Genomic DNA, 24,006 nt, shown 5'->3' with positions numbered 1-24,006 from the left:
TTAAATTACTGTTGGTATTACTGTTGGTACCCTGTAAACAAGGCTTTGAAATCACAACCAATTCACTAAAACTTTTCCAGAACACTTCACAAAATGGGAAAAGGATTCAAACATGATTGAAAATACTGAGTGAAGAATTTAGCATGAGTTTTGATGATTGAAGTTGGGGAGAGCAGTCAATGCAAATATTTTCCATAATTGAGTTTGGGCTATCAAAGTGCCATGCATGAAGTTGTATGGTAAGGTCTTTCAGGGACGTGTTAAGCTTATAAAGATCTACTTTTGCAGTGTGCATTTGGATTGAAATTACACCCATATGTAACTGAATCTAAGACTGTTTATCTGTCTTTATTCATTTAATCCAATCTGTTTTTAAAAAGGAACTAAAAGTGATCTATCTAATTTTGGAATGCGCTGTACAAATTGAACTGGCTGTACTGTGGATTAATCATTTTTTTGAGTGATTGTGCAATTAATTTGGCAAAACTGAGCCTGAGAATATTATTCTGCTCTTGACCTAATCAAGGTAGGAAAATAAATGAGCATAGAAAACAGGGCTGTCTTACAGAAGAATGTAACTTATCAGAGCATCATTTGCTGATTTTATAAATTATATGCTAGTTCATTTGCAGTTTGGATTTTGTTGATTAAAGAAATTACCAAGGCTCATTCAATGCCCATATAATATGCTCCATCAATCCTGCTTCTATAAAAATTTTAACAAGTTATTCCTGCCTGTTTGGATTTCACTGTCCTTCTGAACTTGAACTTTGGAGAGAGAGAGCGAGAGAGCTCGGGTCTAGAATGAAATCCTGGTAGGTCTAACTGTTACATAGAACTGGCTAGAATTTGTATTGATGGGTGAAAGTCTGTAGGAAACCATTACCATTAGTACTGAAATATGTATTTTAACTAAGACATTTCCCTATGATACTAAAAGCTAAATCTAGGTAATGCTTATGCAACTTAAAGGAAAGAAGATGCTGATCTTTCAGAGGCTACAGATCAGATTATAAAGGCACAATGTTCAAAGTAAATTATTGAAGTATGTATATGTCACAATATACAGATTCATTTTCTTGCAGGCATTCACAGTAGAATGAAGAAATGCAATAAATATCAATGAGAAACTATACACAAACTGACAAATAACCAATGTGCAGATACGAAGAAAAAATAAATAATCATAATTAATAAATAAATACTGATAACCTGAGTTGCATAGTCCTTGAAAGTGAGTATGTGAGAGTAGTGTCAGTTCCCTGTTGAGATGAGTGAAGTTATCTACGCCGGTTGGAGGCAGACAGTGAATAGGTCAGGCAACATTTGAGGATAGAAAAAGTTAACATTTTGTCAATTAACTTCATCAGAATTTATTGGCTTGAAATGTCAACTTCATTTTTCTTCAAGGTCATTGGCAATTTACATTAAAAAAAACAATGATGTGTTACTTCAGTATCTTTCCCAATTATAGCCAAGATACGAACACACTTGGTGCTTTTAGTCTGCATGGCATTTACATGACTGAGACTAACAGCCTGCTTGATAGCCACCCTATCCACTCATTCCACAGTAACAGCAATCTGTATATTTCCAGGGTGCAGTGCGGCACCTCACAAATCCTGACTTGGAAGTGTACCATTATTCCTTCAGTGTCATTGTGTCAGCATCCTGGAACTCTCCCCCTAACAAAATTGTGCATGGTAATGCTTTGAGAACCACATTATCACCTACTCAAAGGCAGTTGGAGATGGACAATTAAATGCTGTCTCTGTCCGCAAAGCCCACATCTCTTGAATCAATAACTTTAGAAAAAATTAACAGTTGAGTCATTGAGGAACCTTAACACTAGATTCAACAGTTAATTTGGCTGTTAAGATTTTATTTTAGTTGATAATATCAATAGATTAAATGGGCACAACTTCATTATGATAGCTGGGCTTGTTGGATTAATTGGGCAATTTCATGTCTGGTTTTGTTTATATTGTGAAGAAGTGTTAAATACCTTGCCCGTATTTGTTAGAAGTAATGCAATTGTGTATGATAACCTCCCAATTTTAGCTTGAAATCCCTCAATGGTTTTAAATAGAAAATACAGGAGTTGGTGGAAGAGAGAATGAATTATTTCAATAAAAACTGCACCTGCCCAATAGAAATAAATTGTGGTTTCTGAATGAAATAATACAAGGTTGAAAGACAGCATGGGAGTTCAGATAAGACAGTGACTAAACCTGCAGAGAGGGACAGAGCCCATTAAAAACAATTGCAGTTATGCATAATATTGCTTCTGATTACTGTACTAATTAAGTTTGTAATCCTTTACATAGTACAGGCAGCTAACTGAAATTTGACTTGCGGCCACATGTAGATCTGAGAGGATGATGTACTGTGGGTTGGTCACTGTAGTTGCCCATGAATGTGACCATGCAGTTCAAAAAGTAATTGATTCAACAAATTTTAAATTATTTTCTCACAACAAATTTGCATATCAACTTGGCTACAGTTGGCATTACAGTTGCCATTTTACTGGTGTACAGTAAAACTCCGTGAGACTGCTTGGAACTGCTATTACAACTACTATGCAAGTGACAACTTGATTGCTGTTAATTGACAGATGGAAATATGGCTTTTTATGTTTAAGTAGTTTTGATTGTTTTCACGTTGTAGGCATTTTGGCTGCTGTTTGTTTTTATTTTGGAAGGATAGCCCCATCTTGTTGGTGTACATGCTAATCTCCCCTCTTAAACAGCCAAATATCTTTTCACTTCAGGAAGTATGTTTATTCTCTAAATGTACAGTCACTATTCATAATGTTTCATAAATATTGTTTTGAAGTGATTACTGAAAAAATCAGATTGATTTTGTTAGTTTTTTGTGCATGGAGGGGGCGGTTAAAGATCACATTGCCATTATTTTTTGTGTGCTAGAGGATGGTGGAATATAATTTTTTTTTAACAACTTCCATGGTTTTCTTTGTTTTACTGCTATCTGGAGAGGATGGATCTCAGAGTTGTATACTGCATACATAACTTGATAATAACTGAACCTTTGAACCTTGGTGTCAACTCCATTCTGATTTCTCCCTCTTTGCCTATTAAACAATAGGCAGTTCTTTATCTAGAAAATTTCCTGTTGAAGTTTTGCTGCTGCACATGAATATTATCCAAAAGTTAAATTTTATTGTGGGTAAGTCTGTAATGTGTGAGATCAATCATACTGTGGATCAAATCATAAACAAGAGAAAATCTGCAGATGCAGGAAAAATGAGCAACACCCAGAAAATGCTGGAAGAACTTTGCAGGTCAGGCAGCATCTATGGGGGAGAAAAAGTACAGTTGAGGTTTTGGGCCAAAATGAAACGTCAACTGTACTTCTTTGCATAGATGCTGCCTGGCCTGCTGAGTTCCTCCAGCATTTTGTGTGTGATTCTGTGGATCAATGTGGCAAAACATGAATGCAGCAGGATCAGTCATCATCACAAATTGCCTCTTGTTAATTGACTTGTGCCTCACTGGTGGTCAGCTCTTGCTTTTAGTCGGGAAAGTAGTGCAACATGAAGGAGCAGTGAATCTTGGAGGCAGACAAGATTGACAGTCCGCTTTGAGAATCTAGAATAAAAGGTGATCTTAGGACAAAGAATTGACTGTTTAGGACTGAAGTAAGAAATTTATTTATGGAAAATATTGTGGCTATTCTATATTTGAGGTTGAGATTGAATATTAAGGATTGCCTGTAAAAAGTGGATGAAACACAACAATCATATTTTTCATGGAAGACACAGACTTACAAGAAAGAGTGAAGGAAAATGATCTGATTATTTTCAAAAGTATTTGAGAAAATAGATTGAAACTTATTTGGGCACCAGGATCTGGTTAGCAACTCTCCAAATTTTTGGAAGTAAGTTCTAGAACCATTTTCACTGATTGGGAGTTAGCAATTAGGTCCCCTCTATTAAACAAAATTGAGGGGGAAAATCAGGAACTATAGATAGATCCATTAGGCTGACACCAGTAAGGTAGAAATAGCTGGAATCTTTTAAGTGATAACAAATAAGTTTGAAGACAGGATTAGATTTTCAGAAGGCCTTTTGTTGTAGAGTAGAGCGGTGAGGATTATTGGCAATGTGGTGTGGATTGAGGATTGCTTTGTGGACAACGGAGCCATATTTGAACTGGGAGGCCTGATTTGTTGGCAGCTGCAGTGACTGGGGTTGAACCTTGGTTGTTCAAAAGTCTACATAAGTGATATTGATATGCAATTGGGGGCACAAGTATACTGTATTCGCATTTGTTGCTGATGCCAGGCCGAGTAGCAGTGTAACTCACGAGGAGGAGGGGTGAAACTCCAAGTGGAAAGAGGCAGGTTTAGTGAGTGGGTAATAACAACATAGTTGGGATGTAATATGGGGCTTTCATCCACTTTAATAGCAAAGCAGAGATTTGTTTTAAATGGTGAGAGCTTGAAAGATCTTGTTGTAAAGAGAGACCTGGGTATGTACTGCTATTACAAAACAACAGATTTCACAACATATGTCAGTGATTATAAAAAAAAAGCTGATTCTAGTTCACAAATCACTGAAGGATGGCATACAGATAGGTACAAGAAATGTGCACAGTATGATTGGCCTTATTGCAAGCAGGCTTTTGTACAATAGTAAAGGCACCTTTATATACAGTAAGATTGCAATTTGAATATTGTGTGCAAATGTGCTTTCCTTGCCTAAGGAAGGATATAGTACTTTCTGTAATTGAGTGCAATAAACACTCAGTATGTTAATTACTGGGATTTGGAGGGGAAAGCCCTGGGGGGAAAGCTTAAGTAAATTGGGCCCATACTTAGAAAATCAGTGGTGATTACATTGAAAACAATAGATTTCTTGCATGGCTCGACAAAGTAGATGTGGAAATGATGTCTGTCTGGTCTGAGGTATCTTGAACCTGGGAAATGTACAGTCTCATAACTTAAAAAAATTCATTGAGGATGAGAAGCAACTTTGTGTCCAGAGGATAGTGAATCTTTGGAATCATCTACTCAAATGATTATGGAGATTAATGCACTGATTGTATTGAAGAGCAAGTAGATTTTCAGATATTAGTGATGTCCAGGGATATGGGGTTGCTGCAGGAAAGTGTTAATGTATCAGCCTTGATTTCATTAAATAGTGGGGCAGGCATGGGGGCCAATTGCCCAATTCCTGTTTCATATTAAATTGTATTAAATATTGCTGCAGTAAAATTAATTTAATACCAACTGCAAAATGTAGGGTGAGGAAATAGTTAACGTTTCAACTCTGATCTCTCATCAAAAGTTCTTTGATCATCATTGACCTGAAATGTTATTTGTATCTCTTAACAGATGCTTCCCTATTGTTGAGTACTTTGGAATTTCCTATTATTTCAGATTTCCAGCAGCTGCATCTTTTTTTTGCATTTCAACAGTTGAATATTATTTTATTCTTGTCTTTGAGAACTATTGTAATGTATTTGTGGTCTGGTTGCAATTGCAAGACATGAATTTCCCTATCTCCAGTTAACAAAACTCTTGAAGGTACATGAGATTAAGATTTTGTTGTTTGTTTTGAAAAGACAGAACTGTTTAGTTACGCAGGTGTTTTCATTTGACCTCTTGTTTTTATGATCTGTTTTCTGGTCATTTGCTTGACTTCTTGGTAGGTAGGTATTCCATCACCACCAACACTTGAGTACTGTACAGTGAAGCAATAAAAGGTTGTCCTTTGTCACACAGACAAAGACAATGTTACTTTAAAAATGAGGTTTGATTTATGGGAGTTTTACTCTTCAGAAGTAATTTATTTTAATGTAGTGAATGTCTTGATGAATGTTCACAGATTAATCATCCCATTATCTTCAGAAGTAATTTATTTTGATGTAATAAATGTCTTAATGCTCACAGATTAATCATCCCATTACCTGTTTGCAGATCAATAGGAGGCTATTGCAGCCTTGCTGATCTGTGGCAGGTTGTTGATTTGAATCCCATTTGAGATGACTGCAAATGGATTACTTTCTACTGGCGTGTTAAGGAAGTGATAATGTCCCATAGTTTTTCCTCAAAACTATTGCCCTCAAGCCTCAAGCATCTGACAGACAGGCTGACAAAGCTAATTACCAGGAGCCAGATTGTCTGTGTCTGGATGGCCCAAAAGCTTGCTGTAATTAACATACGATGCTGTTTATTTTTAATATAAACCACTGGGACTGCAGTGATGAGAATGATGAAGAAAAATCCAAAATGTAATGCTTTTTCATATATGCCAACTCAAACATGCACCAATAGGAAAGAAATGTGTAATGATGACATGGGTTCTTCGGCACTTTTGAAACATTTGAGGGTCCAGACTACTGAGACCCAACTTTATCAATAATAGTCAGTGACCACTGGGAAAAATACTTAATTCTGAAGTGAAAATAGAAACTGCTGGTTATAACTCAGCAAGTCGAACTTAATCTTTCCACAGATACTGCTTTGCCCAAGTTTTTCTAGAATCTTGTGTTTTCATTTTAGATTTCCAATGAAAAGGTTGTCAGAAACGAGCCACGCTCCCGAATAATGGCTTCAAGACAAATTCAAGGAAACAAAGTTTATTAACAGTTCTGCAGAGCTGGGTGCCTTCAGAGAAGGGAACCCTGAACCTTACAGGGCAGCAGGTTTTATCCTTCTTCCTTACCCCTCCCCTCCCTGACTCGGGAGGTACACAGTCTTAGATTCAGTGTTTTCCCATTCCATATTTGGAGTTGTTTTTTTACACATTTCTGTAAAACAATAGTCCATATCTCAGGACTTCAATGATTCCACAAACAGTTAATCTTGTCAGGGCTTCTGCATTCATAATTAAATCACATTTGTTTACTGACTTTAACCCCGACATAATTAAATCACATTTGTTTTCTGCACCGACCCCCAACCTCTTTCAGAAACGCACATCTTAATTTACTTCGACTCTCACAGGTTTTTTAAAATGTTTCCTTAAACTCCTTGGCCATTTACTCTGCCACTGATGTGCTGTTCTTGACTCCATTCCACATTAAATTATCCGGTCCAGGCGGAGAAGAAATCAAAAATCATAGGTCATTCAAAAAACAAGAAGGCTTCAAACTGACATTGTCCCTGCTGAAGTTCCAGCTTGGCCAAATTGATGGCCTTGCCTCCTGTTGTGGACATGTGAGAAGACCACCTTTAAGACTGATATAAATCTAAGAGTTCTTTCTGCTGTGAGCCAAATGGAAAAACCATTGTAAGCACCATCCTGATCTTCATTTTCAGTGATCAAAACGTTTCTCCTCTTATTGCATTGTGGATTTTCTTCACTTTGATGCATGGTGGATATGATCTTCACTGTGTTAGTTCCAAGGGGAAGAATAGGAAGTAGCATCAACTACTGCATGTGAACTTTTGATGTCAAAGCTTTTAACTTTGTCAAATGAGATACTTCACCACACTTGGAAATTTATCTCCAGCCTGTGTCTGAAGTCATGCAAGTAGTGATTGTAATCACTATTCATGTAGATCACAATCTTAAGTGCAGACTGTAGTTGAGTACCACTGTATCATTACCTCAACACAATTTTTTAAAAACTATTTTTTTTGAGATGTGGCATGGAATAGGCCCTTTAGGCCTTATGGACCACACCATCCTGCAACCCACCTATATAACCCAAGCCGAATCAAAGGACAATTTACAATGACTAATTAACCAACTAACCAGTGTATCTTTGAACTGTGGGACGAAACCAGACCCAGAGGAAACTCGTAGGGAGAGCGTACAAACTTCTTACAGACGGTACCAGAATTAAGCTCCAAACTCTGAATGGCCTAGGCTGTAAGAACATTGTGCTAACTGCTGTGCTACCATAGCACCCAATGCTGCATCTCATCTGCTGTTGGAGTTGATCTACAGGAGAAAAAAAGCTGTTCAATCTACATCGCCACCACTGCAGAACCGAGAAAATTCCAAACTTGCAGTACACAGATGATGCTTGTGTATGCTCAGTCAGAGGTCCAATCTCTGTAATGATTGACTTGGGCTCTCAAGCCTTGTTGAATGTTTTGTGGATGTCCACCAGCCTGCTCCTTCTGCCAGTCAATGCCAGTGTATAGTAAAGCTCCACACAAGGCCTGGAAAAAGTAGAATACTTCCCATAATGACTAACCCAGCTTTGGCTGTTCCGAGGAATGCAAATCAGAATTGCACACCTGTTGCAACCGTAAACACAAAGTATTCTGCAAATGCTGGAAATCCAGAGTATCACATTACAAAATACTGGAGGAGCTCAGCCGGTCAGACAGCATCTATGGAAAGGAATAGTGAGTCGACGTTTTGGGCCAAGACTCTTCATCCAGAGGTCCTTGACCCAAAATGTTGTCTCTTTATTCCCTTCCATAAATGCTGCCTAACTTGTTGAGTTCCTCCAGCATTTTGTGTGTGTTACACCTAATGAAAGGCTATTTTGCCAGCATGATCATTGACGGGAAGTAGTGTATGTGGCATGGATATTGTGTACTTCAAAGCATCAGAGGTACCTCTTGCAAAATTCTTCCAGATTAATTTCTGAAACAAAAGAATTTCTGAAAATCAGATGAAGTGATTACGTTAACATTTTAGATAGACCAGAGAGAAGTATTGCGTTACTTGTTTCCTAACAATTAGATTCCCATCATCATTTGAGTAATAAATTGTATGCACAGATCTTATTTGCTGGTGTTGTCGTGTTTTCTCGTGCCCCACAAATGACCAGGAGACGCAGAAGATTCTTCAAGAAGTATTAAACTTTAATTTGCAAATCAAAGCTGAGACAGTCATTGAGCTAGTCGCTGATTGCCCACCGATCCTTGGACACAGCATTTTTTATAGCAATCTCCTGGTTTAGTTGAATTAGCATATGCAATCGGTCTATAGTTGCGTATCACACGTACATCCACCACTATTGTTTCTACCCATTGACTTAATCATGTTCTAATCTACATCTCTTAGCTACCTCCCTTTAACACACCATTGTCTTCTACATTCTTAATATTTCATTCTCCTACAGAATTGGATACATGCATAGCAAATAGCAAGTTTCAAAACTGACTACATAGTTTTGGTTACACAGCAAAATTTCAACTTTTATACTCCAATAGTGTCTAGAATTTGTCCATTTAGAGTACAAAGGAAGTAAGTAGCATGCAGGAAGAATTAAAGCAGTTTCAGACAACAGTAAGAGTTTTCATTAACAGAAGGACGCATAGCCAAGTGCATAAATTTGAATATCTTTTCTGCTGTCAACAGCATTGGACTGGTTATCTATTGAAGTAAATCAGTAATAATTAGACTGAAATAAGAGAACTTTAATTTAAAAGTCTTATCTATGGCACTGAAGCTTTTTAATCTGTTACATAAGCATTGTGCCCAGTTGTTAGATGTTACCACTTATGATTTGTGCTCCTCGTTGTATAGTTTCTGACTATGATCTTCTAATTAAGAAAGTGTCTCTTTTCTCATTTGTAAATATTAATGGAAGAAAAGTAGCTAGACTTTTGAGTATTCAGAAGTCTGATACATGTAGGTCTGATATAAATCGTAAGAATTAGATAAATACGAAGCTGATCTAAAGAATTCTGATAATTAAATTAAATATTTTAAAGACTATTTTTGTCATTAGACATGATTATGTCCTTGCTTTCAGCTTTTTTTTTGAATTTGCAAGTCAAGCCATAAGTAAGTGCAAATGGAAGTCTTTGTGGATAAGATGCTTACTAGAATTTTGGGAGTCTTTTAAACTGTATAGGTTTGTACTATGATGGTTTTTAAACTTTGCCAAATCTCATAATCCATCCAAGTCAAAGTGGCAGAAGGGATACAGCGTAGGGAAGTGCATATGCACTTAGTAGAAGGAATAAAGCTGTGGACTAACTATTTTCTAAATGGGGAGTAGATTCAGAAATCGGAAGTACAAAGGGACTTGGGAATCCTAGTGCAGTATTCCCTGAAGGTTAACTTGCAAGGTAAGTTTGACAGTAAAGAAGGCAGATGTAATGTTAATGGCAGAAACGAGCCACGCTCCCGAATAATGGCTTCAAGACAAATTCAAGGAAACAAAGTTTATTAACAGTTCTGCAGAGCTGGGTGCCTTCAGAGAAGGGAACCCTGAACCTTACAGGGCAGCAGGTTTTATCCTTCTTCCTTACCCCTCCCCTCCCTGACTCGGGAGGTACACAGTCTTAGATTCAGTGTTTTCCCATTCCATATTTGGAGTTGTTTTTTTTACACATTTCTGTAAAACAATAGTCCATATCTCAGGACTTCAATGATTACAATCTTCGCATATCTGCTTATCAGACATAATTAAATCACATTTGTTTACTGACTTTAACCCCGACATAATTAAATCACATTTGTTTTCTGCACTGACTTTTAACCTCGCACATCTTAATTTACTTCAACTCTCATATGCACTTAGTAGAAGGAATAAAGCTGTGGACTAACTATTTTCTAAATGGGGAGTAGATTCAGAAATCGGAAGTACAAAGGGACTTGGGAATCCTAGTGCAGTATTCCCTGAAGGTTAATTTGCAAGGTAAGTTTGACAGTAAAGAAGGCAGATGTAATGTTAACATTCATTTCGAGGGAATCGGAATATTAAGTTCAAACTACATTCATTATCTAAGTATTTATACTATATACAACCTTGAGATTTGTCGTCTTACAAAACAAAGAAACCCAATAGAACACATTATAAAAGAACCAATGTGCAAAAAGAAAAGAACAAATCAATGCAAACAATAAAAACTAAAGTTCACAAGAGTGAGTTCACAGCCACGAAGCTAGTCATCACTTCAGCTGGTCTCGGAGTCACTTAGTTGCAGTCTGCAGCCTCAGTTCAGCCCAAAGATGAGTAAACCTTGTGGATCAGTGAGCTGAACACCGATCAGTCCTGCATCTCCAGCCCCAGCACTGCAACCTTTTCAATCTGACCTGATGTTTAAATCAGTCAGACATCGGCTTGCTGTTCCTCTTTGGCCCGGCAATGCTGTAACCATCCTGCACCTTTGAGACTTCAATTCACACCGCCAAAATGCCAGGCTTTACAGGTGGTTCAAAAGCACATTGCTGAAAGGGAAGTAACAGGCTATTGATTGCAGTGAATATCCAGAAAAAGGGGATTTAATAGAGTTGTTAGTAGATTTGTTAACTGCTACTAAAGCGTCGTTGTGCCACACCAGCAACATCTTAAACATGCTGAGGCTTTATAGCTCCTCGATCAGAGGGAATTTGGAGTGTTGTCAGTCATTTATTTGTATTTAGCGATACAACGTGGAAGGCCCTTCTGACTCTTCAAACCGCAATGCCCAGTAACACCCAATTTAACTCTAACCTAATCACAGAACAGTTTACCTACTAACTGGTATATCTTTGGAGTGTGGGAGGAAACTGGAGAATTTGGAGAAAATCCATGCTCTCCACGGGGAAGATGTATAGACTCCTTACAGATGTTGACAGAATTGAACTCCGACCTTTGACACCCTAAACTGTAATACTATCTTTTAGGGCCCCTTATCACAGAGGATGTGCTGGCATTGCAGAAAGTCCAAAGCAGGCTCATGAGAATGATCCAGAACGATAGGGTTTACGTACAAGGAGCATTTGATGGCTCAGGGCCTCGGAGTAACTAATGAAATCTACTGAATAATGGATAACAGTCATCTAATCTGCGCATTGCATCACTAGCACCAGCCTACCCACCATCAAGGACATGTATACAGGAAGGGGCTAGAAAAGGAATAATAACATCATGAAGGATCCCACCCACACTGCTCATGGATTGTTTGTCCCATTTCCATCAGGGAGAAGGCTACACAGCATCCACACCAGGACCACCAGACTCAAAAACAGTTACTGTCCACAAGAAGTAAGGCTGATGAACACCTCCACCCACCACTACTTTGTTATTTCCTGTCAGTCATCTTATGTCTATACGAGCGACACTTTAATGGGCATGCAATCAATCTATGTATATAAGCTATCTAATGTATTTATTGTGTTCTTGTTTTTTTTTGCTGCATCAGATCTGGATTAACAATTATTTGTTCTCTTTTACACTAGTGTATGTACAGGAAATGACTAAACAATCTTAAACTTATTGAAAGGCACAGATAGAGTAGACTTGCAGAAGATGTTTTCCTCTAGTGGGTGAGTCTAGTGCCAGAGGGCTCAGACTCAGAATTGAGGGACGTCCTTCAATAGAACAGAGAGGAAGAAGAATTTATTTAGTCAGAGGGTAGTGAATCTGTGGAATTCATTACCACAGACAGCTGTGGAAGCTAAGTCACTGGGTATATTTAAAGCAGAGGTTGATAAGTTCTTGATTCATCAAAGGTTACAGGGAGAAGGCAGGGGAATGGAGTTGGGGGGGGGGGGACACAATAAATCAACCTTGATGGAATGGTAGATTAGACTTGATGGCCTTATTCTGCTCCAGTCTTAGAGACTTTTAGCTGCCTGGTTCTGAAAGGTTGACTTTGCCAGAAGTTATTTGTTGCATATTATCTTGTATATCGGCTGTCTTATTCATGTGAGCCTTGACCTGGATCAAGTGTCAGAAAGCTATCTGATTCCTCTGCCGTTATGCAGGAGTTGGTGAGGCTATATTACAGCAGTGACTGAGAACCCTGCTCATGAGTTACCAGTAGTGAAATGGACATTATCACAAGTAGGAACCTTGCTTAGATTTGCTAGTGGTAAACTATAGAAGCCAAAGGTAATTTTATTGTTGATTCTGAGATAATTGAGGTATTGATCAGGAATGATCCCAGATACTGATTTATAAAGCTTTATTACTTGTGGACTCGACTGCAAAGAGCCTCCTGTAATGTGAATTTTTGACACAAATTTGCATTTAGGTTCACAGAATGGAAACTGTTGTTTCTCTGAATTGGGAGAGAACAGGAAATGATCTTGTTTACATTGACTTAGAAGAGGCAACTGGGTATATCATAAAGCCAAGGGTGTTGGAACTTGAGTACGTGTAACAAAGCGATAGGAAGGGGAAGGGATGAATGTCTTTGAAAGGCAATGTGTGTCAAAAAAAATGTTTTGGATTGGTGGCTGGAAGGTTTGCTAATTTTAGGACACAACTGATCTGGCCTGTTAAGTGCACAACTTTTAAAGGTAGCAATTAAATTTAAAAAAAACAGAAAGAAGTTGCTTTGATCTGTCCTAGTCTAATAAGTTTCAATGTTCAGTTAAATGGGGAAACTGATCTGTATATTCAAGTATGTGAGAATGCTTTGTTGGGCTAAAATAAAACTTCCAACAATAGTAATAAAAACTCTAAAATTTTAGTTATATTTTGGTTCTTTGTTTCAGTGCATCATCTAAAACATATAATGCCTATGGATATGTGTGGCCTTGACTTAAATTGTCCAACCAGTAATGACAGAAGGCGTCTAGTGCCTTGTCCAACAGCATCTACCCTCAGCGAGTTATTTGGAGGTGCTGGGGGAGGAGTTTTGCTGTATCCAAGATTGGTTATATTTCCACATTTATTATCTCAGAATTCCAACTTGCTACTTGTTTTTGTTTGGTGTAATTCTGGGATGGCAAAGTTCTCTAGGTTTATGTTCAAATCTGCTAACTGATAAATATAGGACTAGTGACTTGGGAGAAAGGGAAGACTGAAGACAGACAGGCGTTCCTTTACTTTAGAGCCTTTCAACATAAAATGTGGTAAATTACACATCATGAACAGTACTGCACTGTTCAGAAGGGCCTAGGTGTGAAAACACCAAAGGCAGGAATGTTAAAGACTACATAAAGTGGAGGATACAACCCAGCCCATCACAGGCAAAGTCCTCCCTACCATTGAGCACATTTACAAGGAGTACTGATACAAGAAATCATCATCCTTTATCAAGGACCCCCACTATCCAGGCCATGCTCTTTTCTTACTCCTACTATTAGGCCAAGGTGCAGGAGCCTTGGGTCCCATACCACCAGGGTTAGGAACAGGCTCCTGAACCAACAGGGATGAAGCAAGGAATCGAAACTGATTACATAACCTACAGACTCACTTTCAAGTACTTTTTCTTTTATTTGCACAATATTGTATTTCTTTATTTTCCTGTAAATGGCTGCAATAAAATTAATCTCAAGGTAATATATGGTGACATAATGTTCTTTGATAACTTACTTTGATTTTGTATTTGGAACTTTATTACAACATTACTGTCCTGAAGATGAGCTTCCATGAATTACCGTATAAATTATTTGAGCCCTGTAAAAGCTACAGGTCTATAGCTTACTGAAAGTGGTAGCACAAATGGATAGGGTTCAAATGGCAGCATACAATATGCTTGCTTTCATTGGTTGGGGTGACACATAAAAGATCACATATATAAAACTAATTGAACCTGTATAAAATTTTGTTTAGACTGCTTTTGGAGTATTGTGTATAATCCTGGTTGCCACATTGCAGGAAGGATGTAGAGCTTTTGGAGCGGGTTTAGAAGAGATTTAATGGGATGTTGTTTGAGTTAGAGTGTTAGCTATAAGGTAAGGTGAACACACTTTGTTTTGCCTGGAGTGTCAGAGACTGAGGGGGGTTACTTGATAAGGTTGGCGTTTCTGTCTTGAAGGACAATGGGTAATCATCATCACAAGCCTGGTTGGAAAGTATGGTGATCCTGAGATGTCCAGTGGTCAAGATCCCCCTTTTGGCCTCACCAGTGTAGTCTGAAGGAAAACTTATGAAGCAATACGTTTGGCATCAGCTTGGCTGCAGGAGTTGCCAGAAGGGAGTTCAGTGATGTCCAGCTGCCTTAGGGGCTCCACTCCGGATTTGCTGTCTGGGTTTACTCCCGTAGCCTTTGTCTCTCCTGAGGCTGACCACCAGGCAGTGGGGCTATTTACCCATAGCTGGAGATCTGGTTCACCAGCACCAGGGCATGTCCAGGTAATAAGAATATATAATAAAACGAGATACATTGAGTGAATGGTTGGAAATTTCCCCCAAATATCAGATGATGTGGGTTTAAGGTGGGGGTTGGGGGTGGTGTGGAAGGAATTTAAAGGAGATTAGCAAGGCAACCTTTCAACACAGTGATGGGTGTCTGAAATGTGCAGCCGGGGTAGATAGCGGAAGCTGCAATAGCAATGTTTTAGAGGCTCTCTGATGCAAATGGAATAGTCATACAGATTGTGTGCATGCATGCACACGGAAATGCTTTCGATTGGCATCATGGTTGGTGCAGACGGGATGGGCCAGAGGGCCTATTCCTGGCACTGGAGGGCATTGTTTTGTGTTCTCTGTGAAAATTGGTCCAATGTTTGCAGTATGAGTCACCTGACCATTGCTAAGCTCACTTAGTAGCAGCTAAAAGATTCTTTGCTATTTTGTCAAAAATAATTGAACACTTAAAAACAAATAAATTGCGAGAAAGACTCAGCTCCTTAAGCCTACTCCACAACTGAATAATGCTATGACATGTATTTGCACCTCAGCTTGCTCCTGCTCACCTTTCATTTCTCTGCTTATCAAGAATCTACATATTGCAAAGATTGTACTTCTACCACCTTTTAAGAAAGAGTGTGAAAGATTCTTGACCTTCTGAGATAGGGTTTAAATGAACAGCCTCTCATTTTTGAAAATTGACATCTAGTTCTAGATTTTCCAAAGTCAAATTGCAGTTGTACATGTACAATAAATGGTAGGGTGCTGAGGAATGTGGATGAATGGGGACTTCGGGATTCAAGGTTAGTGAAGAAGACATGGCAATCTTGCTTTTATAGTCAATAAAGCACAATGGAGGTGGAATAAAAAAATACAGGGCATACTGTTTAGACCACATTTGTGGGTATTGTACTATTTTGGTCACCACACTGAAAGATATAGCTGTTCTGGAGACAGTGCAATAGAGATTAGCTGGTCCTGTGTTTCCTCCAAAAGTTGACTTGACCTTTTGATTTAAGCCTTCCTTGAATAAGGGTGCCAGTACTGCATGTAGTACTCCTGATGCGATCTCCCCAGTGTCCTGTATAGCTTCAGGATGACCTCCCACTTGTGTATTGTGTTCTGCTCCAATACCCTTTAGTTAGTTTTCCTATTTACAGGCTATAGATCATCTTGACTCTTTGCATCTGAGATCTCTGTAGTCCCAGCATTAAGATAATGTTTTATTTTTCTTGCTGTAAATGGACAACTTTTCACTTTCTCAATATGTTCTTCAAAATGGCAGATATTTGTCCGGTCATAATCTATATCCTACTGTAGGCTTTTTTTATTTCTTCACAATACACTTTACTGCCTATCTTTGTTACATTAGTATAGTAAACTTGGGAACTGTTCCTTCATTCCCTTCCTTCATCCAAAACGTTTATAATTGCCAATCTCTGCCCCATCGCTCATTAATCCAGGATTCAGCATGATACAAGCCAGTTGGAAATGTGTGCTAAGAAATGACAAGTGGAGTTTAATCCAGAGAAGCAAGAATTCTTGAAGACAAGGGATTGTAGATGCTGGAACTTGGAGCAACACACAAAACGCTGGAGGAACTCTGCAGGTAAGACACCACCGCTGGAGGGAAATGGATAATTGAAATTTCTGATCAAGATCATTCACCTGGAAGTGAAATTTGTTACATTTTGTTAGGTCAAATGTACAAGGCAAAAATACAGTAAATAACAGGACCCCTGTAAGGATTGTTGTACAAAGGGATCTTGGGTACATTTAAAACGGAGGTTGATAGGTTCTTGATTAGTAAGGGTGTCAAAGGTTACAGAGAGAAGGCCGGGGAATGGGGTTAAAAGGGATAATAAATTTTCCATGATGGAATGAAGTAGACTCAATGGGCTGAATGGCCTCATGTCTCATGGTCCATAGCTGTGGAAGTGACAATGCAGATAGGGTGGTAAAGAAGGCATACTGAATGGTTGCTTTTCTCAGTCAGGTTGAGGTTGCAGCCTTATAAAACTCTGGTTTGGCCTCATGGAGTTGCTCACATTTCTGGTTGCTGCATAACAGGAAGGATATTGACCAAAGTGCAGAAGAGTTTCATTCGGATGTTGTCTAGATTAGAATATTAGCTATAGAGAAAGGTTGGATAAATTTGAATTGTTTGTATGTTGGAAGTTGTGAGGTGACCTAGTAGAAATTTTAAAATCTTTACCTTGGGGTTGAAATGTCAAGTACTTGAGGGCGTAGCTTGTGGTGAGAGGAGAATGTTTAAAGGAGACGTGAATAGTGGTTGTTTTGGTTGTACAGTGATGGATACATGGAACATGTTACCAGGGAAAGTGGCAGAAACAGATGCAACAGCATTATTGAAAAGGTATTTAAACATTTGAGCAGGCATGAATTGAGATTGACCTCATGCAGGCAGCTATATTGTTTAAGTTGGAATTATGGTTGGCACAGACTGTTCCATTTTCCCAATCAGAAAATGTTTTTTTGCTCCATCCCCTGATATCCAGCCAATGTTCTATCCCTATCAATAATACACAGTGAACTATTTCCCTAAGTAATACACCTCTATCCAGTGTTACAAATGTAGTTATTGTGCAATGATGCCTGAATGGCTTGTTAATCTGTGCAGCATATTAGAAGATTGCAGCGTTTGGTGGGAGGTTGGACGTGATCTGGGTTTGTCAGGGGAGAATTGATCAAAATGCATCAAGCTTTTATGGAGCTTTTATTTTTTCTGGATTTCCATATTTTGGGTGATTTCAATTGCTAGTAAGCATTCAGTTTCTAAACTTTGACTTTATTTGCTTCGTTCCCATTATCAATAAAGAGCTCAAATTGCGCAAAATGTTTTCGTTGAATTTCCATGAACTCCAACAGAGAAACTGCATTTAATGTTTAAAAACCAGACTTTGGATTGTAGTGGTTGAGTGATACCCAACCATTAGCCAATAACAGGTTGTGCAGCTCTCATGACAAGCCTCAGTCTTGACCTTGGTTGCTGTTGACAAGGAGTTTGTGTATTCTTCCTTGATCATGTGGATTTTTGCAAGTGCTCTAACCTTCTACTCTTTAAAGATGCACTGGTTGGTAGGTTAATTAGTGGCTGTAAGTTGCCTTGGTTTGACTCAAACAATACATTTTGCTGTGCGCTTCAATTATCCATGTGACAAAGCTAATCTCTTAAAATGTGGGTGGGTGACAGGAAAATTGTTAAAGCTCTTGCTCCTATGAAAGAATGCTATGGGGAAGTAAGAGGGTGAATAGGATTTTTCTGAAAGCCAACAATGACTCAGTGGGTCAAATCTACATCTGAGTGGCTACTTGTGTTATTGAACTTGGTTTCCATTTGACTGTTCAGTGTGGAACTACAGAAGTGTTTGGAATTGTGAACAACTGGACTGAGGAAAGAAAACTAACTAAATCTACTTCTTTCTACTGCATGATCACTGGAATGTGGATGTGTTTTTCTTGAAGGCACTGATTTTGCTGTGATATCTGCTGCATTTCAGTGATCTGCCAGTGCTACCATTGTAGGCTTCGATTTGAAAGTCCCAGTTGTATGTGGCACATCAAAACTCCCAATGAGAGAAAGGAAGTGCTGGTCTTCATAAACATTCTCTACTTATTGGCTTTCAAACTCTTTGAACATTTTTATGATTTTCTAATTCTCAGTGCAATGGCTTAAATCTAATTTTTTTTTTCATTGGCCAAAGTAAAAGAGATGTCAAAGGGAAAGGATTACAGGGAAGAATAATTCTGGGAAAGAAGCCCATAAGTGTGGTATTCAAAAACTAATTCATGCAAGATTGCAGGTGAAGCAAAATTAAGAATGGTGTAAAATTTGTTTCTGTCCATTCATCTTGGTGGGTGTGTTAGGAGGGTGTAACAAACATAATAGGGCTTGTGTGTGTTTTATAGGGATTACTTGTGTGGATTAAGTGGACTAATTAAGTGGATAGGGTCAAGGAGTTAGCAAGAAGATATATTATCAAATTAACATTATTAACTGAAGAAAATAATAATAACTGAAGTGCAGCTCCAAGGTATTACTGTGCCTGCTATTTGTGTAACTTTACTGGCCAGTTTTCCAGATCTTCCTTTATGATTGGCAAAAGGAAGTTTATATTGCACTTTCCGCTTTGTATTTGTCTTTCCTCCAGGCTTCTGTATACCTGCTTGGGAGATATTCAAAAAAGCATGTTAAATTTTGTAACACACAAAAAAATGCTGGTGGAACGCAGCAGGCCAGGCAGCATCTATAGGAAGAAGTACACTCGGTGTTTCTGGCCGAGGCCCTTCGTCAGGGCTAACTGAAAGAAGAGATAGTAAGAGAATTGAAAGTGGGAGGGGGAGAGGGAGATCCAAAATGATAGGAGAAGACAGGAGGGGGGAGGGATGAAGCTAAGAGCTGGGAAGTTGATTGGCAAAAGGGATACAGAGCTGGAGAGGGAGAAAATCATGGGACGGGAGGCCAAGGGAGAAAGAAAGGGGGGGAAGGGGAGCACCAGAGGGAGATGGAGAGCAGGCAAGGAGTGATTGTGAGAGGGACAGAGAGAAGAAAAAAAAGGGGAAATAAATAAGGATGGGGTAAGAAGGGGAGGAGGGGCACTAACAGAAGTTAGAGAAATCAGTGTACAATTTTGTACTGGGAGGGTACTACAGAGATTGGGTTGGTATTTGGAGTTGGTTTTATCAACTGGTTTGATCCTAGCATGGGTTTCAGATTATAATGTAGTTTGTTTTTTTTTGTACCTAGGTCCATGATGGTTCGGGTTCAGGTTTAATATTCTCAATTTAGAGCTGAATAGTCTAAACTGAGAGCAAAATTGTTATTCTTAACAAATGGCATAATATGTATTGTCCCCAAAACAACTCCATTTGTATTTATTAGGTGGATTTAATGTTTGTATGAGTGTCAATATTTGTTGAGACAGTTTTGCACTAAATATTCAGTTTCAAACTGCTCAGGTCTGCATTGAGTTTTAATTTTATTCTCTCCAGACTTGACCACACCTTTTTACACTTTTTTTTTGTGAATTTAGACTTTTTTCTGTTCAGCAATTCAGTAATGGAATGTATCAACAGTAAGAGGATTTTGGAACACTATCTTAAAATATTGTTTTCTGAAAGAGTGAAATTTCACAGCTTGCAAAGATCAGATGTTAAGAAATCTGTTTTGTTTTTTGACCATGTAACGAACAGCAAAACCTGTCATGTACCAAATAATAGAAAATGCTCAAAATTCTTGGCAAGTTAAACATGTATCATGGATAGAATACTTGGGTTAGTAATTCTGGTTTGAACTTGTTTAAACTTGTCGCATCTAGAATGGTCATACAAAGTAGAACTTGGGCAGGATTTGTGATACCATAGATAGCAGGAGTAATGTAATCAAGTGTTTATCACACAAAACAAGGGGAGATGAGGCAAACAAAACATGGGTCCACTTCATTAGTGTCTTCATTCGTGGTGTCGGAACACTACAGCACAGAAACAGGTCATCCTTTGCCAAGTTCTAACAACGTCAATTACACCGCAAGCCTGTACCACCTTCACCAATGACAGATGAAGGAGCAGTTCCTTTATCTCTTCCATCCCATCATTCAGATACCCGAACTGTCCTTCCAAGTCGACTAGTGATTCACTTGCAATTCTTCCAGTCAAGTGTGCATTCATTATTCAGTGTCTACAATATTCTACTTAACTGCAAGTAGTGCACTCATCAGTCTGTAGGGGTGACTTGGAGCTCTCCCTGGCCTCCCACTTTAATCCTGCTTTCTACTTCCCATTGTAACCTATCACCTGCTCTGTAACAACAATGCACAACTTCATCTCATCTTGTGATTATAGGCACATTGTAACCTTCTGGACTATATTGAATTCTACAACTTTGGGCAATTTGCTTTCATTGTTTGGAACTGAATTTCTGCAGTAGGTCTTAAGTCTGATAAATTATTTTTTTTCCTTCTCCATTAGCACAGACTGAACTGCAGGATGTGATCTAGAGTCCTGTGTGTAACAATGTTTTGAGTTCCTTGCATTCTTTAGCTGTCCCCATTTTACAGTTTTTAAAAACTTTTTTAATCTTTATTTTCTCCATTAAGCCATTGACTGGGTAAATTCTGCAACTTATCCCTCTGGTGCTTCTCTAGCAAAGATATTCACTTTGTTCTATCCTTCCCTCTCCACTCCCTCTGATGTTGGGAACTTGGTTGTCTGTTTCCCAGTTATGACAAGGGGAAGTTGATCTGAAACATTAGTATTTTTCCTGCAGATGCTGCCTGACCAGCTGAGTATGTACAGCATTGTCTGACATTATTTCAGATTTCCAGCGCCTGCTGTTAATTGTATTAAAAGTTGGATCTAAATCAATATTTTACAAACCTGTTGTGTCTGGACCCAGTTGGGCAGTACTAGGAGTGGGGGACTAGTTATAAGTTGCTCCTTGACCTAAATCTGTCTACTGGCTAGTTTAAAAAAAAATCACACAAGCTGGCTTTCATCGGTGCCTTTTTATGCATGTGGCAATGCGAGTAGTTGAACTGTTTCAATGTGAGACTGCCAGCAGAAACCTGAACCCTGCATGGAGTTTCTGGTATCGTGTTCAGCACCAGGTGGGGCAGGAATATGCGCCAGGTTCCTGGCACAAGTGTTGTTGGTAAAGTGGCAACTTTTTTTTAAGGAAAGTGCCAGGATGTTGTGTTTTAAACTGGACTCCCATTATTGAAATTTCCTGACCTGAAATGACTTTCCCAGTCCTTAGATGCAGCATAATATACTGTGTGATTTCAGCATTCTCCATTTTTATCTTTTGAATAAATTGTTTTAGAAATTGGCATAGATCCATCATTTAGCTCATTCAGTGGAAGGATGCAGATGCACCAACAAAAATCTAGATTGATTGCTGTCATCCCAGCCAACTGCTCTGCACTCACTCAGTGTAGCAGTGCGCATCAAGGAAGAGGAAGGACAGCATGCAGAGCGATGCACACAAGTGTGGCAGATGAAGGAGCAGACAGACTTCACTAACTCCACCCTTCCTATTTCTTATCTAGGAAATCAATCAAGTCATGACAATGTATCCTCCCCCACAATACCCTACTTCCTTTGTTGTAAGACTGGCTGGAGTGATTCTTTTACAGTTGCTCTTCTGAGCAATCCAATACTGGTTTGAAGCTCATATGTTGGTGAGGTAGAAAAGAACTCCGGTGGAGATGAAAATAAATGCCAGCAGTGTTAGAATCACTACCAGTATCTGCTGTACAAAAAAAAGCTAGTAGTAGTCTGATCCCATTCATATACAACAGAAAGGTGGATGAGAAAAAAGGTTTGGATATTGGGAAGCTGCTGAAAGTTGTACGCGAGACCATAAGATATAGAAGCAGTGGTAGGCCATTCGGCCCTTCGCATCTGCTCCGTCATTCAATCATGGGCTGATCCAATTCTTCCAGTCATCCCACTCCCCTGCCTTCTCCCCATACCTTTTGATGCCCTGGCTAATCAAGAACTTAACTATCTCTGCCTTAAATACACCCAATGATTTGGCCTCCACAGCCGCTCGTGGCAACAAATTCCACAGATTTACCACCCTCTGACTAAAGTCATTTCTCTGCATCTCTGTTCTAAATGGACATTCTTCAATCCTGAAGTCATGCCCTCTTGTCCTAGAATCCCCTACCATAGGAAATAACTTTGCCATATCTAATCTGTTCAGGCCTTTTAACATTCGGAATGTTTCTATGATATCCCCCCCCTCATTCTCCTGAACTCCAGGGGATACAGCCCAAGAGCTGCCAGACGTTCTTCATACGGTAACCCTTTAATTCCTAGAATCATTCTCATGAATCTTCTCTGAACCCTTTCCAACATCAGCACATCCTTTCTAAAATAAGGAGCCCAAAACTGCACACATTTCGAAGACTTGGCCCTGAGCTGGTGAGAATCACTGAACATATTAGAAAAATGAGTGGGCTCCCCAAAAGGAGTGGTGTAAAGTTGGTTTGATTATTTTGATCTGGATTCATTTATTTAGCGCATGTACATCGAAACAGTGAAATGGATAGAGTGGACATAGAGAGGTTGTTCTAATCTACTGTGAAAGACTAGATAACACAGCCTCAGAATACAAGGACGTCCCTTTAGAACAGAGACAAAGAGGAATTTTTTTGAGCCAGAGGGTGGAGAATCTGGAATTTAATGCCACAGACAGGTGTGAAGGCCCAGTCATTTGGTATATTTAAAGCAATGGTTGATTCTTGATTAGTAAGGGTGTCAAAGGTTATGGGGAGAAGGCAGGAGAATGGGGTTGAGAGGGATAAGTATACATGATGGAACGGTGGAGCATGCTCAATGGGACAAATGGCTTAATTCTGCTCCCATGTATTATGGTCTTATGGAAATGAGTCATTTTGTTAACAACCAACACAACCTAAGGATATGCTGCAGGCCTGCATTTGTGTGCCAATACAGCATACTCAAAATGTTTGCTTGGATTTTGTAGCTGGTTGGATCAAAGTGCAGTTTTATTCCAGCTCTTCGTTCTGAGTAAAGCGCAGCAGGCTTCATCTCCCTTGGCACATTCCAGGAAGTGAGCCTCCAACCTTTCTGGTCTGGCTCTGTTTGTAACCTGTGACATCCATTCAACGAAGAGTTTGCACATTGATTTTCAATGATGTCTCTTGAGAGTTTTAATGAAAGGTTAGAACAAAGGCTTCAGTAAATGTTGTAAATGAGATCATATTGCTAAGCCCCTGGCTAGGGGATGGATTATTACGCAGGCAGTCTTTAAATCTACTGTGAAAGACTTGAGATGTGTTGTGGATCCATACAGTTAATGACAAAATATCTCCATTTGTCTTGCAGGAATATTTAAGAGGTACAGGGGTTACAACTGATTTGACTTCAGAAATGATGGAAATTATATATAAAGCTAGTAATAATGTTTGATAACATCCTTTAATGACTGGATACAGTACTGTATATACTACACCAATAAGGTGATTATTCAGTGAAATGAATTAGAACAATTTTGTGTGTAGAGCAATAT

General features: G+C 38.9%; 1 protein-coding gene across 2 annotated transcripts in view; it reads left to right on the top strand.

Moving 5' to 3' along the window:
• Positions 1-24,006, top strand: part of ube2h (ubiquitin-conjugating enzyme E2H (UBC8 homolog, yeast)) — a 110,658-nt gene that overhangs the window by 3,019 nt on the left and 83,633 nt on the right. The window contains exon 1 of one of the 2 annotated variants that reach the window (XM_073066823.1): positions 15,911-16,557. The exons of the other annotated variant lie outside the window; for it this stretch is intronic. The gene's annotated coding sequence lies outside the window, so the exon portion shown is untranslated. Of the gene's footprint in view, positions 1-15,910; positions 16,558-24,006 lie in introns of those variants that run through there. 2 annotated transcript variants of the gene reach the window in all.

This window comes from Hemitrygon akajei, chromosome 14 (assembly GCF_048418815.1).
Source record: "Hemitrygon akajei chromosome 14, sHemAka1.3, whole genome shotgun sequence".
Classification (NCBI taxonomy): domain Eukaryota; kingdom Metazoa; phylum Chordata; class Chondrichthyes; order Myliobatiformes; family Dasyatidae; genus Hemitrygon; species Hemitrygon akajei.
This window is presented reverse-complemented; position numbering and strand designations above follow the sequence as displayed.